Source organism: Rhinoraja longicauda, chromosome 23 (assembly GCF_053455715.1).
Source record: "Rhinoraja longicauda isolate Sanriku21f chromosome 23, sRhiLon1.1, whole genome shotgun sequence".
NCBI classification, from domain to species: domain Eukaryota; kingdom Metazoa; phylum Chordata; class Chondrichthyes; order Rajiformes; family Arhynchobatidae; genus Rhinoraja; species Rhinoraja longicauda.
Genome location: NC_135975.1, coordinates 9764340 through 9778487, shown reverse-complemented (window position 1 = coordinate 9778487; position 14148 = coordinate 9764340). Strand labels below are relative to the sequence as shown.

The following is a 14148-nucleotide window of genomic DNA, read 5'->3' as shown; positions in this document are numbered from 1 at the left end:
TTTAAAAACAGAGGGTATTGAGTGCCTGGAACGCACTGCCGGGGCTGGTGGTTGCGACAGATGCAATAGTGGCATTTAAGAGACTTTTGGATAGGCATATGGATAAGCAGGGAAGTGGAGGGATGTTGATTATGTACAGGCAGATAAAAGAAGATCTGGGCATCATGTTTGGCACAGACTGTGAGCCGAAGGGCCTATTCTTGTGCTTCACTGTTGCACGAGAGTGAAGGAGCCGAGTCATCCCCTCAACTCCATGCTCGTTTTCATTCCCAACTTATTTCCAAATATCCTATTCCCTCACACATAGCCACCAACCTCACTCTGACTGACCAATTCTCAGCTACATTAGGAGCCCACTTAACCTACCAGCTCAAGTGTTTGGGAAGCGGGAGGAAACCAAAGCACCCAGGGAAAATCCATAGTTGCAGGGTGATTGTGCAAACTTCATACAGATGACACCAAATATCAGGATCAAACCCATGTTGCTGGAGCTGTGAGAGTGCACTGCCATCATGTCTGAATGGATCAGTTAATAATGAACGCACTCTTAATTCAGGAATTAGTTTTTTTACTTAAAAACTTCTGGTGCCTGCAGGAGTTTGATGTTTGAAAGCAAGTCAATAGACAATAGACAATAGGTGCAGGAGTAGGCCATTCGGCCCTTCGAGCCAGCACCGCCATTCAATGTGATCATGGCTGATCATTCTCAATCAGTACCCCGTTCCTGCCTTCCCCCCATACCCCCTGACTCCGCTATCCTTAAGAGCTCTATCTAGCTCTCTCTTGAATGCATTCAGAGAATTGCCTTTCACTGCCTTCCTGAGGCATATCCAAGCATATCAATGACTTTCAGTGTACCAGCAGAAGATAATTCAAATGGCAAGGATTCTGTTCTGTTCCATTTTCAACATTTATTTGATTAAAAGCTTGGAGGCAAATTCGATTACAGCTAACAGACATATTTTAAAATGCTTTGTGAGAATCTGTACCAATGATGTGCTTGTTGCAACTTGAAATATTTAAATTTCAGAAATACCATGAAAGTCCGAAGAGGATGCATGACTGTTTCTCAGGATAGGTTGAATGAGCAAGACAGAGAGTGGGCCTAAGGCAAGGATGGGTGAGAGATGTGCATGTGCAGCAGAAGAAACGGTGCATAGATGAGGGTGTAAGGGGGCTTTGAATAAGGAGCAAAGATGGAGGGTGAGACAAGACACTGCAAGAGGCCAGAGAAATCACAATCCTGAGGTTAAGTATGCAACAGAGATAAATGTTTACCTTTTGGTAAATGAGCGCTTTAAACAAAACCTACATCTCCCAGCACTGTCAATGTTTCTCACGTTCTTGTTCAGTTATTTCCCCACCAGCAATTAGTTACCACAGACTGCCTGCAGCTCAGTTAATATTCTACAATGACATTCATTGTACACCTCCTCATCAATGTCTCCCAATTTCAGCAATTAGCTCCTAACCTCTTTATCTATATATAAAACAGTGGCATTTTCATTATAAATGTTATAAAGGTTGTTCATGACAAATCATATTTTACCAATTACCAAGAAAAAGGTATAAAAGCAGGAAAACTCCAGAGTTATTCCAAATTAAAAACAATGATTTATGTTGAGTCTGAAGAAGGGACCCAACCCCAAATAGCCCCCAACCCTCCAATCCCTCCACAGATTCTGCCTGACCCACTGAGTTCCACCAGCACTTTGCTTTTTGCTCATGATTCCTGCACCCGCAATTTATGCATCTCTGATTTATGTTCAATGCCCTCGGTCCATCAAGAGCAACATTAAGTATAAGAAAATAACTGCAGATGCTGGTACAAATCGAAGGTATTTATTCACAAAATGCTGGAGTAACTCAGCAGGTCTGGCAGCATCTCGGGAGAGAAGGAATGGGTGACGTTTCGGGTCGAGATGCTGCCTGACCTGCTGAGTTACTCCAGCATTTTGTGAATAAGAGCAACATTAATATTAAATTGAAGCAATTTTTTAATTCGCATTCTCCCCATTTCCTCTTCGTTAGTGAACAAATAATTTATTTTGTGTTATTGTTGTACATGGTTTTTGCACTGAAGAAATAGTTCTATTACTTTTGACAGTGCCACAGTACACAGTGTGGGTCCATTCAGCCCTCACACTGCTTATATCCTGCCTGGTCTCTTCTATACTATTTGTACATTTACCAACAACACAGAGAATCTCCAGAATGGTTCCAATTCATTAAAGGAGCAGCCAGTGATGACATGAGGTAAGGCGCATGGAGATTAAGGTAGAGGCAGGAAAACCAGGGAAGAACTCAATTCCTCTCAATATATGCCAGCTCCCTCCCATCCACAAAACATTCGGCTTAAATCCCTCCCAATGGCTGGACCAAGACCATGGGCTCGCTGGAGGCTGGAAATCTGGCCTCATTGGTTGACTTGACAAGGGGGGCATTATGAGAAGGATAAGAGAGGCAGGAATCGTGCCCAGACCCTAGTTTACAGCCAGATCTATACTCAGGTGAACAGTACCAGTGAGCACATGATTAGCAGGTTAGAAAAGAGCACCAGAGAAATAATTAAGAATATAGCAGCAGAGGGGGCAGAGAAGCAAGACAGAAAAAGGTGAAACAGGAAGAGTTATGCAACTGTACCTTTGAGCATGTGAAAATATCAATCTGTATTTATGTATGTATCGTTATTTTAAAATGTGTTTCTTGTGACAAGAATATGGTTGTGAACAACTGTTAAGGTGTTTCTGAAGAAAATAATATTCCTTTCAGCAGATACTTATCAGACAGCTGTGGAATTATAACTATAACTTTCAAAAACATTTTTAAATTTCCGATATACAATTCAAATTCTAATAGATATTATGGATGCTGTGATCCAGTTATTGCCCTGTGTTAGGCTTTCAGCAAACAAAACAGTGAAGCAAAATGCTCAGATTCATTGAGGCAGTCAAAATTTACAAAGAGCAACTACTAATTTTATATCTTGCAACAAGAATCAATACATAATAAAAGCTAAATACAACCTCGACATTTTCAAGTAAATCACTGATGTTCAATTTCATTCATATTCAACTCCTCAGAAGTTGAATCAGTCCACATCTGCATGGAGCATGTCCTAAACAATATCCAGGGATGGGCTGATTAGTGGCTGGTAACATTTGTGCCTCAGAGAATGCAGGCAATGACCGTTTCCAATGAGACGATAGCCTAACCAACTACCCCACTTTAAACACAAAACTTACCCCAGAAATGCAACTGGACAGGACATCAAACTACCGTTACCCAAAGAACAGCCCAATAAACAGAGCATCAGGTCGTAAGCAGCTCACATCCAAATGACCACTACCAACATGTGCAATGCACACGATTTGCTTGGATACAGTTCCACCATCAAGAATACTAGTCCAGGCTTCTGTAACTCTCAAACCCTGCATCAGACAAGGGCGCGGCAATTCCACCCGCTACCGGTTCCCTTGCAAGTCACACCGCATCAAATATACTACCGCTGCTTAATTGTCACTCTTTCTGAATCCTGGAACTTCTATCTCACAGCTCTTGAAGTTCCTTCACCAGAAACACTACAATAATTCTACAGCATGCCTTGCACCATCTAAAGAGCACTGAGCGATATGCAATAAATATTAACTTTGGCAGTGACACTCATTACACAAAGTAATAACAATAATGTATGAAAATGAATGAAAGTCAGGGGCTGCACCCAACTAGGCTTGGTATGCAATAACTCAGTGTTATTTTGCAGGAGAAAGGCATCGCACAGAATAGCAGCAAGGGAGAATTTGGGGAGGGGGAGAGCAGGAGAGGGAGAACAGGAGAGAGAGAGGGCAAGGATTGGGGTGGGAACAGGAGAATGGGGCCTCGGATAAGGATGTCTAAATATTACAGGGTGGCAATTAAAAGCTGACCAAATTTTTTACAGAAACACACTAGTCAGGTCGGATCAGTTTTGGATTCCTGTGTTCATTTCTGATCAAAACACTGCAAAGCAAGTAATTGCCTGGATTACAATGGCATAACAAATGAAAAGGGCTAAGACGATATCAAGAAACTTATTTGGGATTTAAAATATTAACTGGCGTCAATTAAGTTATAGTCAGATTATGCTAACGGCAGAAAAAAAGTTGAAGAGCCCGGACAAGAACAGCACATTTATTGAAAACACTGCTTCAGCTGTGGTGGAGTGGAACAAAACATAGAATAGTACAGCACAGGGATGTGGCCTTCACCCCACAATGTTTATGCCGACCATGATGCTAAGTTAAACTGCTCTCATCTGCCTGTATATGATCTATATTCCATGATTCCCTGCACTTCCATGTGGCTGTTTCAAAAGAGACTTAAACGCCACTATCAATTCTGCCTCCACCGCCACACCCGGCCAATGCTATTTGATGAACAGCACGACTCCAAAAGTCACTTTATGCTGAAAAAATAGACTACTGAAAGAGCATAGGCAACAGAAAATACTGAAATATCTCCAAATAAAAGCAGGCTAATTTATACAGAAAAATCCAACGAGCGAAGGACTGTTAGATTTAAGGTTGTGACCATCAAACTTGATAGACAGGGCTATTACCCAATTAACTTCACACTCTCTGGTTACAGCATTATCATTATATGCACCAAAGAGGACAGATTGCACGCAAAATGCATCATTTAGTGCGGATAAATGCTTATGATAATTTGGACATCAATGTGGAAAAAGAAAAGCATTGGACTGTAACATATAGTAATGACAGGAAGGTGAGTTAATTGGCATAAAATCCCTTTCTGATCCAACTTTATGTGATAAGCAAAGATTTGCACTGACATGGCAATTCAGCAAGTTTCTTGAAAGTAGCATTCTCAATCAAAGATTTAGATGTGTTGCTGTACACTGACAGGGAAGAACATCATCCCTCAATGAGCATAAAAGAAACAAATTGCCATTTGTTATCAAATCCGGAACATGGATTACAATGTTGTTGAATGCAAGAGACCTTCTATATCCATTTTGTGTGATAGGCATATAGAATAAATTCACGCTGCTAGATAACAACCATACCTTAAAATAAGGGATATGTACCTTCCCCATAACAATACCATTATCATTGTCCTCTAATTTCAAGCATTGTGCCCTCATCACTAGTCCTGTGCCCAAAGCTGAGATTGAACCATACCACAAAAAACAGATTGTCCCATTTGCCCAAGCAGAGCTTCCAGCCCCATTTTCTTTTGAAATGTAAAGAATGTTCCTTTTCTTTGACTTAAAATCACCTCATAATACTGCTTTAAATTCGATTTGCCATTTGTTCCCACTTTCAAAATTGATCAATATCCTGTCGTATTCTTATATCACCTTTCTATCTGTCCACAACATTACGAATTTTAGTGTCATCCGCAAAGTTACAGATCATGCCATCTGTCTATATTATTATCCATGTCATTAATATAGATGATAAACAGAGGGACCAGCATCAATTCCTATGGTACGCCACTGGTCACAAGCCACCAATTTGGAAAATATTTAAGGCAGAAATATTTAAGGTGGATATATTTAAGGCAGAGATAGATTCTTAATTAGTACGTGTGTCAGGGGTTATGGGAAGACAGCACGAGAATGGGTTAGGATGGAGAGATAGATCAGCCACGATTGAATGGCAGAGTAAACTTGATGGGCCGAATGGCCTAATTCTGCTCCTATCACATGATCTTATGAACCTTCCACTATTACCAATAATATTTTTTTCATCCAATTAGCTAGCACACTCTGGATCCCACTTGTCCAAACATCCTGGAGCAGCCTACTATGTGGGACCTAGTTAAATGCCGTATTCAAGGACTATATCCTCAGCCTTACTCATGATGGTTGCCACTTCAAAAACTTGTGAGCTATGACTTGTCAGGCACAAAGTGATCCTGGCTATCCGTGCTCTGGCTCTGCTTTTCTAAATGCAAATAAACCCTGTCTCTCAGAATCTTTTTCCAATAAATTTCCCACCACAGATGCAAGGCTCACCAACCTTCAGTTCCCTAGTTTAGTGCTCTCCTTCCAAAATAAAGGCACATTAACTATGCTCATATCATATCATATCATATATATACAGCCGGAAACAGGCCTTTTCGGCCCACCAAGTCCGTGCCGCCCAGCGATCCCCGTACATTAACACTATCCTACACCCACTAGGGACAATTTTTACATTTACCCAGCCAATTAACCTACATACCTGTACGTCTTTGGAGTGTGGGAGGAAACCGAAGATCTCGGAGAAAACCCACGCAGGTCACGGGGAGAACGTACAAACTCCTTACAGTGCAGCACCCGTAGTCAGGATCGAACCTGAGTCTCCGGCGCTGCATTCGCTGTAAAGCAGCAACTCTACCGCTGCGCTACCGTGCCGCCATGTCTTACCATGTCTTGTGATAATCCAACGATGGTTAATGAAGTTATAAATATCTCTGTCACAGCCCCAACATTCTCCTCCCTAGCTTCCAAAATGTCCGAGGGTATACGTTCAGATCCCAGGGACTTACCCACCTTTTTGCATTGTTTATATTGGTGATATGCTTCACAATATCACCATTTTCTCCCCTGAACTCATTAGCTTCCATGTCCTTCACCAGGGTAAATGCAGACACGTAGTCATTTAAGATCTTACCCATTCCTGTGGCTCCGCACATAAATTACCATGTTGACCCTTAAAGGGACATACTCTCTCTCCCTAGATATCCTTTTCTTCTTAATATACTCACAGAATAGTTTAGGATTTTCCTGTAATGATATATTGTGAAAGGTAAATATGCAAAAGGGCTGCTTACCATTCACTGAAACCAAACATTCAGATGCAGCAAGCAGTTAAGGCAGCAAAGAGTACATTGGTCTTCCCTGAACGATGGTTTGAGTACAGGAGCAAGGATGGTTTACACCAAACATTGTTGAAACTACAGATGGATGATGCATGTGGCGCCTCTTTACCCATAAAGGGAAATATTGTCAGATAGGCAGTCCTGTGAAGGTTCACAAAAATGAATCCTGACAGAGCAGGACTATTCTGTGAGGAGAGATTGGGTTGGCCAACGCCCAGATTCAGTAGAGCTTAGAAGTATGAGAATGTTTATTCAGAAGCTGGTGAAACTGTGAAATTCTCTCTGACAGAAGGCAGTGAGGCCAAATCACTGAATATACTTAGATAAATTTCTAGAGATGCCAAGGAATAGGGGGAGAGGGCCAGAATATGTTATTAAGGCAGATGATCAACCACGATTGTCCCGAAGAACAAAGTGGACACAAAGGGCCAAATGGCCTACCAATGTTCCTATTTTCTATTTATATCTCTTACAAAGCACAAGGTAGCCAGTGACAGTTACCTCATGTGCAAACTCAAACCAAGAAAAGAACATGCTTAAACCTGCAGCATTACTGGATGGAATTAAACAAATGCGAAACCAAGAATCAAGATTTTCATTAGGTTAATTCTAAAAACTATAGGCAAACAAAAGTCTGGGAACAGAAATAATTATTCATCCAATGCATCTGTACCTTTCGGAAAGAATTTTGATAGTGATATTTTTCTACAGTTTTTCTAATCTCTAAGTATTAAACAATAACCAAGATAGAGATTCCCATTCCAAAGATAATAAATGTTTAGTTTAGTTTAGAGACACAGCGCAGAAGCAGGCCCTTCGGCCCACCGGGTCCGCGCCGACCAGCGATCCCCGCACATTAACGCTATCCTACACCCACTAGGGCAAATTGTTACATTTACCAAGCCAATTAACCTACAAACCTGAACATCTTTGGGGTGTAGAAGGAAATCGAAGATCTCGGAGAAAACCCACACAGATTACGGGGAGAATGTACAAACTCCGTACAGACAACACCCGTAGTCAGGATCGAACCTGGGTCTCTGGCGCTGCATTTGCTGTAAGGCAGCAACTCTACCGCTGTGCCACCGTGACCGAAGTATAATTTAATGCCCTGGAACTGTAGCATTATTAAGTCCCAACCAATTAAATTCCCCAAATCACTGTTGGGCAGAAACATCACAACCTATTGCCACCTGCCATACCTATCTGCATTTGGAAAATTAGGCTGAACATGAACTATTGAGACAGAAATCATGGGACGTCAAAGTATATTAATTTATTACATGGCTTCTAAAGCGTTTTAAAATAATGGGGAAGTTACATCATTCTGGATTTCCAGTTATAGTGAGACGGTCATTCGCTATTCTTTCACCCTAAACATTCGCAATCACCAATTCACTCCCATCAATAAATGACGCATTTCTGCTGATTCTGTGCATTAAGCATAGGCTGGCAGACAAGAAGTGAATTAAACGTCCTCTACTCTATCTCAGCAACATCTGAAAATCACAATGTTTGCAAAGCACCTCGACTGCATCAGTGTCAATTTAATTTTAGACCAATTTATTTTGGTAAAATGATCACACAAGAATCTTAAAATGAACAGCAAAATATTTTCTAACAAATATTGATCTAAATTATTTGGTGTGGATTTAGTTTCCTTAACAAAAGACACTCTGCCAACGCACAGTATCATCAGCCCTCAATTATGATTAGGATTCTCTGTAGGTCAATGATTTAATTCCAAGCATTGGACATTAGAATAGTATTTCAGTCTTTGGTCTGTGCTTAACAAAGCGGGAACGCATCATCGTGTCTCTGGGTTAAGATCAAGATATCAAGGCTCTTGTTCCTGGTTACCAATCCGTCATCCCTGTTGAAAGTGCATGTGAATACAATGTTCCCAGTGGACACTCAGCCAAGTGCTCTGTGCAAATATTGGACAAAATCAGCACCATGTTTTGGATGATTAAGCTAAGACCCTGTCTGGTTTCGGGTGGCTACAATATGTCCTGAAGCACTATTCATACAAAACATGGGTTTTGGCCTCGTGGCATGGCTAATTCCTTATCAACATCTGTAATCAGACCTGTCAAATAAGAATACTCACATTTAGCGCAGCAACACAAAGAGTTTTATTTCTTTAAGCTTTCGACAATAGAACCGCATTTGCTTTTTAATAGCACTTCATTTGCGATGTCCTAAGTGTGCGACAGGCACTGAATAAATGCAAATCTGTCTTTAATTTGTTCTTTAAAAAGCCACTGATGACATTTACTCAGATGCAACTGAAAAACAAAGCAGTGAAAATAAAACTTCTATTATTGTCCTCCACACAATTTTAAGTGCAGAAGGATCAAATTTACATCTTAAAACAATGCCTGTTATGGTATAATTAGGTTTCCTAATAAAGACACTTTTTTTTAAAGTAACATCGACTGTACAGATAGACACTGTAATTAATTTACAAATTATATGCAAGAAGTTGTTAAGGATAGGAAGCAACAGTGCACTGTCCAAATCATTCCTGATTAGATTATATGGCTGTAGCCCAGAGATAAATAGTTGAAATAGCCATAATAGTAATAATAAAACTAAATGGCAACACCTGGCTTTGAGTAGCATGTATCACAGCTGAATATCGTACTTTTCTTTTCTAGCATTGACCAAATTGCACATCCAGTCACATCAATGACCTGACACGGCATTGGGCCCAACGTAATGCCAAGATATATTTTAAGAGGTGAAAGCATCACACCTAAAGTAACAATTTAATCCCACCCAAGTGAACCTAAGCATATCTATCTTAAATGGCACGTTCTTTTGAAAGTGCAATATCTGCAGTTAATTATCATGAAATTCTCAAACATCACAACGTCTTCCCAGATTACAAAAGTTTCCATTCCTGTGAACGGAAGCCTTTGAAATTGAGATTTAATATTGGAGCACAGAAAATAATTGAAGTGGTCGATTTGGTCCTTTGTGCCTACTTCACCATTCAATAAAATCAGGCCATCGTATAGGTCACTCCGCATGCCCTTGTACAGTTTTTGTATCAAGACTTTTGTCAATCTACTTCTTAAGTATTAAGTATTAAGATTAATTCTTAATCTGCGGCACGGTAGCGCAGCGGTAGAGTTGCTGCTTTACAGCGAATGCAGCGCCGGAGACTCAGGTTCGATCCTGACTACGGGTGCTGCACTGTAAGGAGTTTGTACGTTCTCCCCGTGACCTGCGTGGGTTTTCTCCGAGATCTTCGGTTTCCTCCCACACTCCAAAGACGTACAGGTATGTAGGTTAATTGGCTGGGTAAATGTAAAAATTGTCCCTAGTGGGTGTAGGATAGTGTTAATGTACGGGGATCGCTGGGCGGCACGGACTTGGAGGGCCGAAAAGGCCTGTTTCCGGCTGTATATATATGATATGATATGATAAATATATTCAGCAACTGTAGCCTTCGGGGTAGAAAATTCTATAAATTCACCATTTTGTGAGTGAAGGAATATAACAGTTCTAAATATCATTTTTTATACCCTCCCCCCCCCCACTCTAGACACCTCAGTCAAGGAAATCATTCTCCAGGCATCCAGTCTGACTAGCTGTCAGAATTTTTAACGTTTCAATTAGATCATCTCACATTCTTCAAAACTGCGGTGAATATGAATCACTGCTTATACTACTTTTCCATGTTCCCCCTATAGCAAATATATCCTTTTTAAATAGTAGTACACTGTATTTCTGGATTTTCTACCAACATGGATAACTTCACATCTATCCACATTAGCCTGCATCCCCATGGTTCGATCCACTTGCTCAATATTTTAAAGTCATTTTGTGGTCTCGATATATTCTCCCTACAATTCACAATCTTACCCAGTTTAGTGTTGCTGACAAAATTGGAAATATCACATTTCAGTCCGACATCTAAATTATTTATATGTATTATTAGTAGCTGAACCTCAAGGGATGCAAGCAGTAGCAGCTTACCAGCCGGCTACTTGAGAATGATCTATTTACTCCTACCCTCTTATTTTCCATGTTTCTATGTAACAAAGCTGACTGGTGAGCTAACAAAGAGTAGCAGCTGGAGATCTGACACACAGCAATGAGCTGTAGGAGTTTTAAGAAATAAACTTAAAAGTATTTATTATATTCTGCAGAACAAATATTACTGATATGTTTGCAATGATATGATTAATTTTAAATGTCAGAAGAAGTATAATTGAAGTAAGTTCATCAAGACTATAATAAAGAAAATGACTTAGAAAATTAAGACAGTGCGTGGGATTATGAATGTTTAGAGGAAACCTCTAAAATCAAAAAAGCAAATCACTTGCAAATATAGCCATTAAAAAGATGAATGTTTATAACAAAATTTCCATTTATATGCTTTTGTTCTCATACATTTCAGAAAATGCTAATTAACTTGATAATCTATTTTTCATATTTTATACGGGTAGCGCAGTAGCACAGAGCTAGAGTTGCTTCCTCACAGTGCCAGAGATCCGGGTTCGATCTTGACTACGGGTGCTGTCTCTGTGGAGTTTGTATGTTCTCCCTGTGACCACCTGGGTTTTCTCCGGGTGCTCCAGTTTCCTCCCACATTTCAAGGATGTGCAGGTTTGTTGGTTAATTGGTTTCTGTATATTGTCCCTAGAGTGTCGGATAGAACTGGTGTATGGGTGTTCACTGGTCAGCGCAGACTCAGTTGGCCACTATATCTCTCAACTAAAATTTCAAAGTGCAGCCATGATTGTAATGTAGAGACTCTGAAGTCAATTTCTGCATGGCAAGCTCCCACAAAAAAAATTATGACGATCAACAAGTATGTTTTGGAAATGCTGATAGAGGAATAAACACTGGTCAGGGCAAAAAAAATGGCTAAAAGTGAGGCAACATTCTTTGGAGGACTATCGGTTTGACCAACAATTGTCATAAGCACCTGCAAGAAAAAGGAGAAAGTCGTGCATAGGTGATCATTGCTATCATTGTGTTCTGAGACCCCAGCTAAAAATACAAGAACTTTCTGTCATTTGCCAAGTACAATATTGGGAAAACTGCCAGATTGCACCAGAAACAGATACAGTGTCTCCATGGGCTGGCTGTGTCTTCTTCAAGCTCAGTTAGTACCAGATTCACATGGACCATCTCCAAGTTTAAGAGCACCTAATGACAGATTCCAGAGCATCTGGCATTTTGTTTAATCTCTGGACTCATAAGGATCCCAATTGGGCAGAGACTCCCCAACTTGGCCCCCGTGAATATGCTTCTGCCATCCCATACCAGTCAAACTTTGGACTAGTTATCATAATGACTTGAAAAGGGATTCCTAGCCGTATAAATTATATTTAAAATATATATATATTTGAAATAATTTTACGAAAATGGATTTAACAGTTTGTTTTCTAGTATTTTAAATTTTAAAAGTGAACTTTTAACATTAACTTAAAAGTTATTTAATGCTATCAATAAAGCATTCAAGCTGTTTGATAGCTGGTTTAATCTGGCAATTGAAGTCAGGCAAAGGCCCAGGGGATAAACTTCAAGCTGACTTATTTGAAGAGGTACAGAAAGGAACTGCAGATGCTGGTGTGTACTGAAAATAGACAAAATGCTGGAGGTCAGGCAGCATCTCTGGAGAAAAAAGTGGGTGACATTTCGGGTTGGGACCCTTCTTCAGACTCATACTCGTTCAGACTGTGTCTATCTTATTTGCAGGGGTTCTTGCTGGAAGATTCACTACAGTAAAACCAGATTACATACATAGGTTGAGACTACTGGCTTGCTCTCCAATAAATATCACCAATAAAATGGCAAAAAAGTTCAGCCTGAATTTTTACTTGTGGACAGGATAGTCAAGAAAATGAAAATCCTGCTCTGGGTGAGTGTTAAAACTCCTTGAATGGTGAATGAAATACAATTTTTACACAAATTCAGTTGAAGTTCGATGCAAACAAAGAATGGTGTCGGTATACTAGGCTCCATATAATGCAAACTTTATGTGGGGTATCCAACCCAGTGGCAACATGGACAACATTATTTGAGGAATACTTCCATTGGTGTTGATGAAATTCTGTTAGGAGAGATTATTTTCAGTCATTTACATAATAATCAAGTACATGAGGGATTCAAGTTCAACAAATGTATTGCATGGCAACATTCTGAACACGGTATGCAATTAAAACTATGAGGATCGAGTCAATGGAATTGAGGTGTTCAACTCGAACGAAAGACTTACTTACAGAGTACCTCATCAATCACAGAATCAAAGGCTGCAGAAGGTGGCACCATGACAATGCCGGCTCTCTGAAAGAGCTAACCACTTAGTTCAAAGCTCATAATATTTGATGAAAAAATTAATGCAGCATCCAAACTGTGCACTGCAAGGCCTGACAAATGAGATGAATTCGTTATTTTCTTAATATACTGCTTAACTGAAAAATCCGTGATTGGACCCACAGATAGTTGGTGCTTACTGAAACGACAAACCTTCAGAACAAGTACTTTCTCAAATTTAACATTTCCTCTGACATTAACTCTACTGGAAAAACAGACTGCCTTGATTATATTGGATGGGGAGATTACCAGGTTATGTTGTCAAAGACTGAAATGAAACTATGACTCAAAAAGCAAGTTAATTAAGCTGCCAATCCTGATTTATAATCAATAGACATGATTTTTGTGCAATAAATGGTTTAAGCTTCAGATTAGTGCTCAGTAGCACTAAATTTCTACATGTGTAGTGGACTCAATAATGACCCAGAACCATGACATTTAAAGCTACTGCTACAATTACATTTAGGACAGGAAAATGTAATTTCTAAAGGATGATTATAGGGAATTGTGCATGGCTGGAGACATACTTTAGTATTTAAAATAAAATCTAGATTACTTAAAATACACAGCCAATACTCTGGCTGCCTCAATCTAGTGCAGGTAATAGGACCCAGCTTTAAACTGACGAAAGCCTTCAGATCATAAGCAAAGTTCCATTGCTGCATCCAGGGAACTATATAATTCTGTATCAGGTGCACAAAAGGAAAGAAAACTCATGCAAAGTCCAATTTTAAATGCAACTTCAAAATATCCCCAAACCATATGTTTGATTTAAGAATATTCCTTCCCAATAATGCATTGAATAGTATATATGTTAATCTTTAGCCAATTCATTCAACCTTCAAACTCAAGGTTCACAAAGATCTAAAATTCCCCCTACAACATGTGTGAATTTTATTTTGTACAAGGAACCTGTAAATATTCTCTTTTCAAATAGACAAAATA

At 39.7% G+C, this 14148-nt stretch overlaps 1 protein-coding gene across 1 annotated transcript in view; it reads right to left on the bottom strand.

The window, feature by feature from the left end:
* The window catches only part of snd1 (staphylococcal nuclease and tudor domain containing 1), a 734850-nt gene that overhangs the window by 430316 nt on the left and 290386 nt on the right, over positions 1 to 14148 (bottom strand). The gene's annotated exons all lie outside the window — the stretch shown is intronic.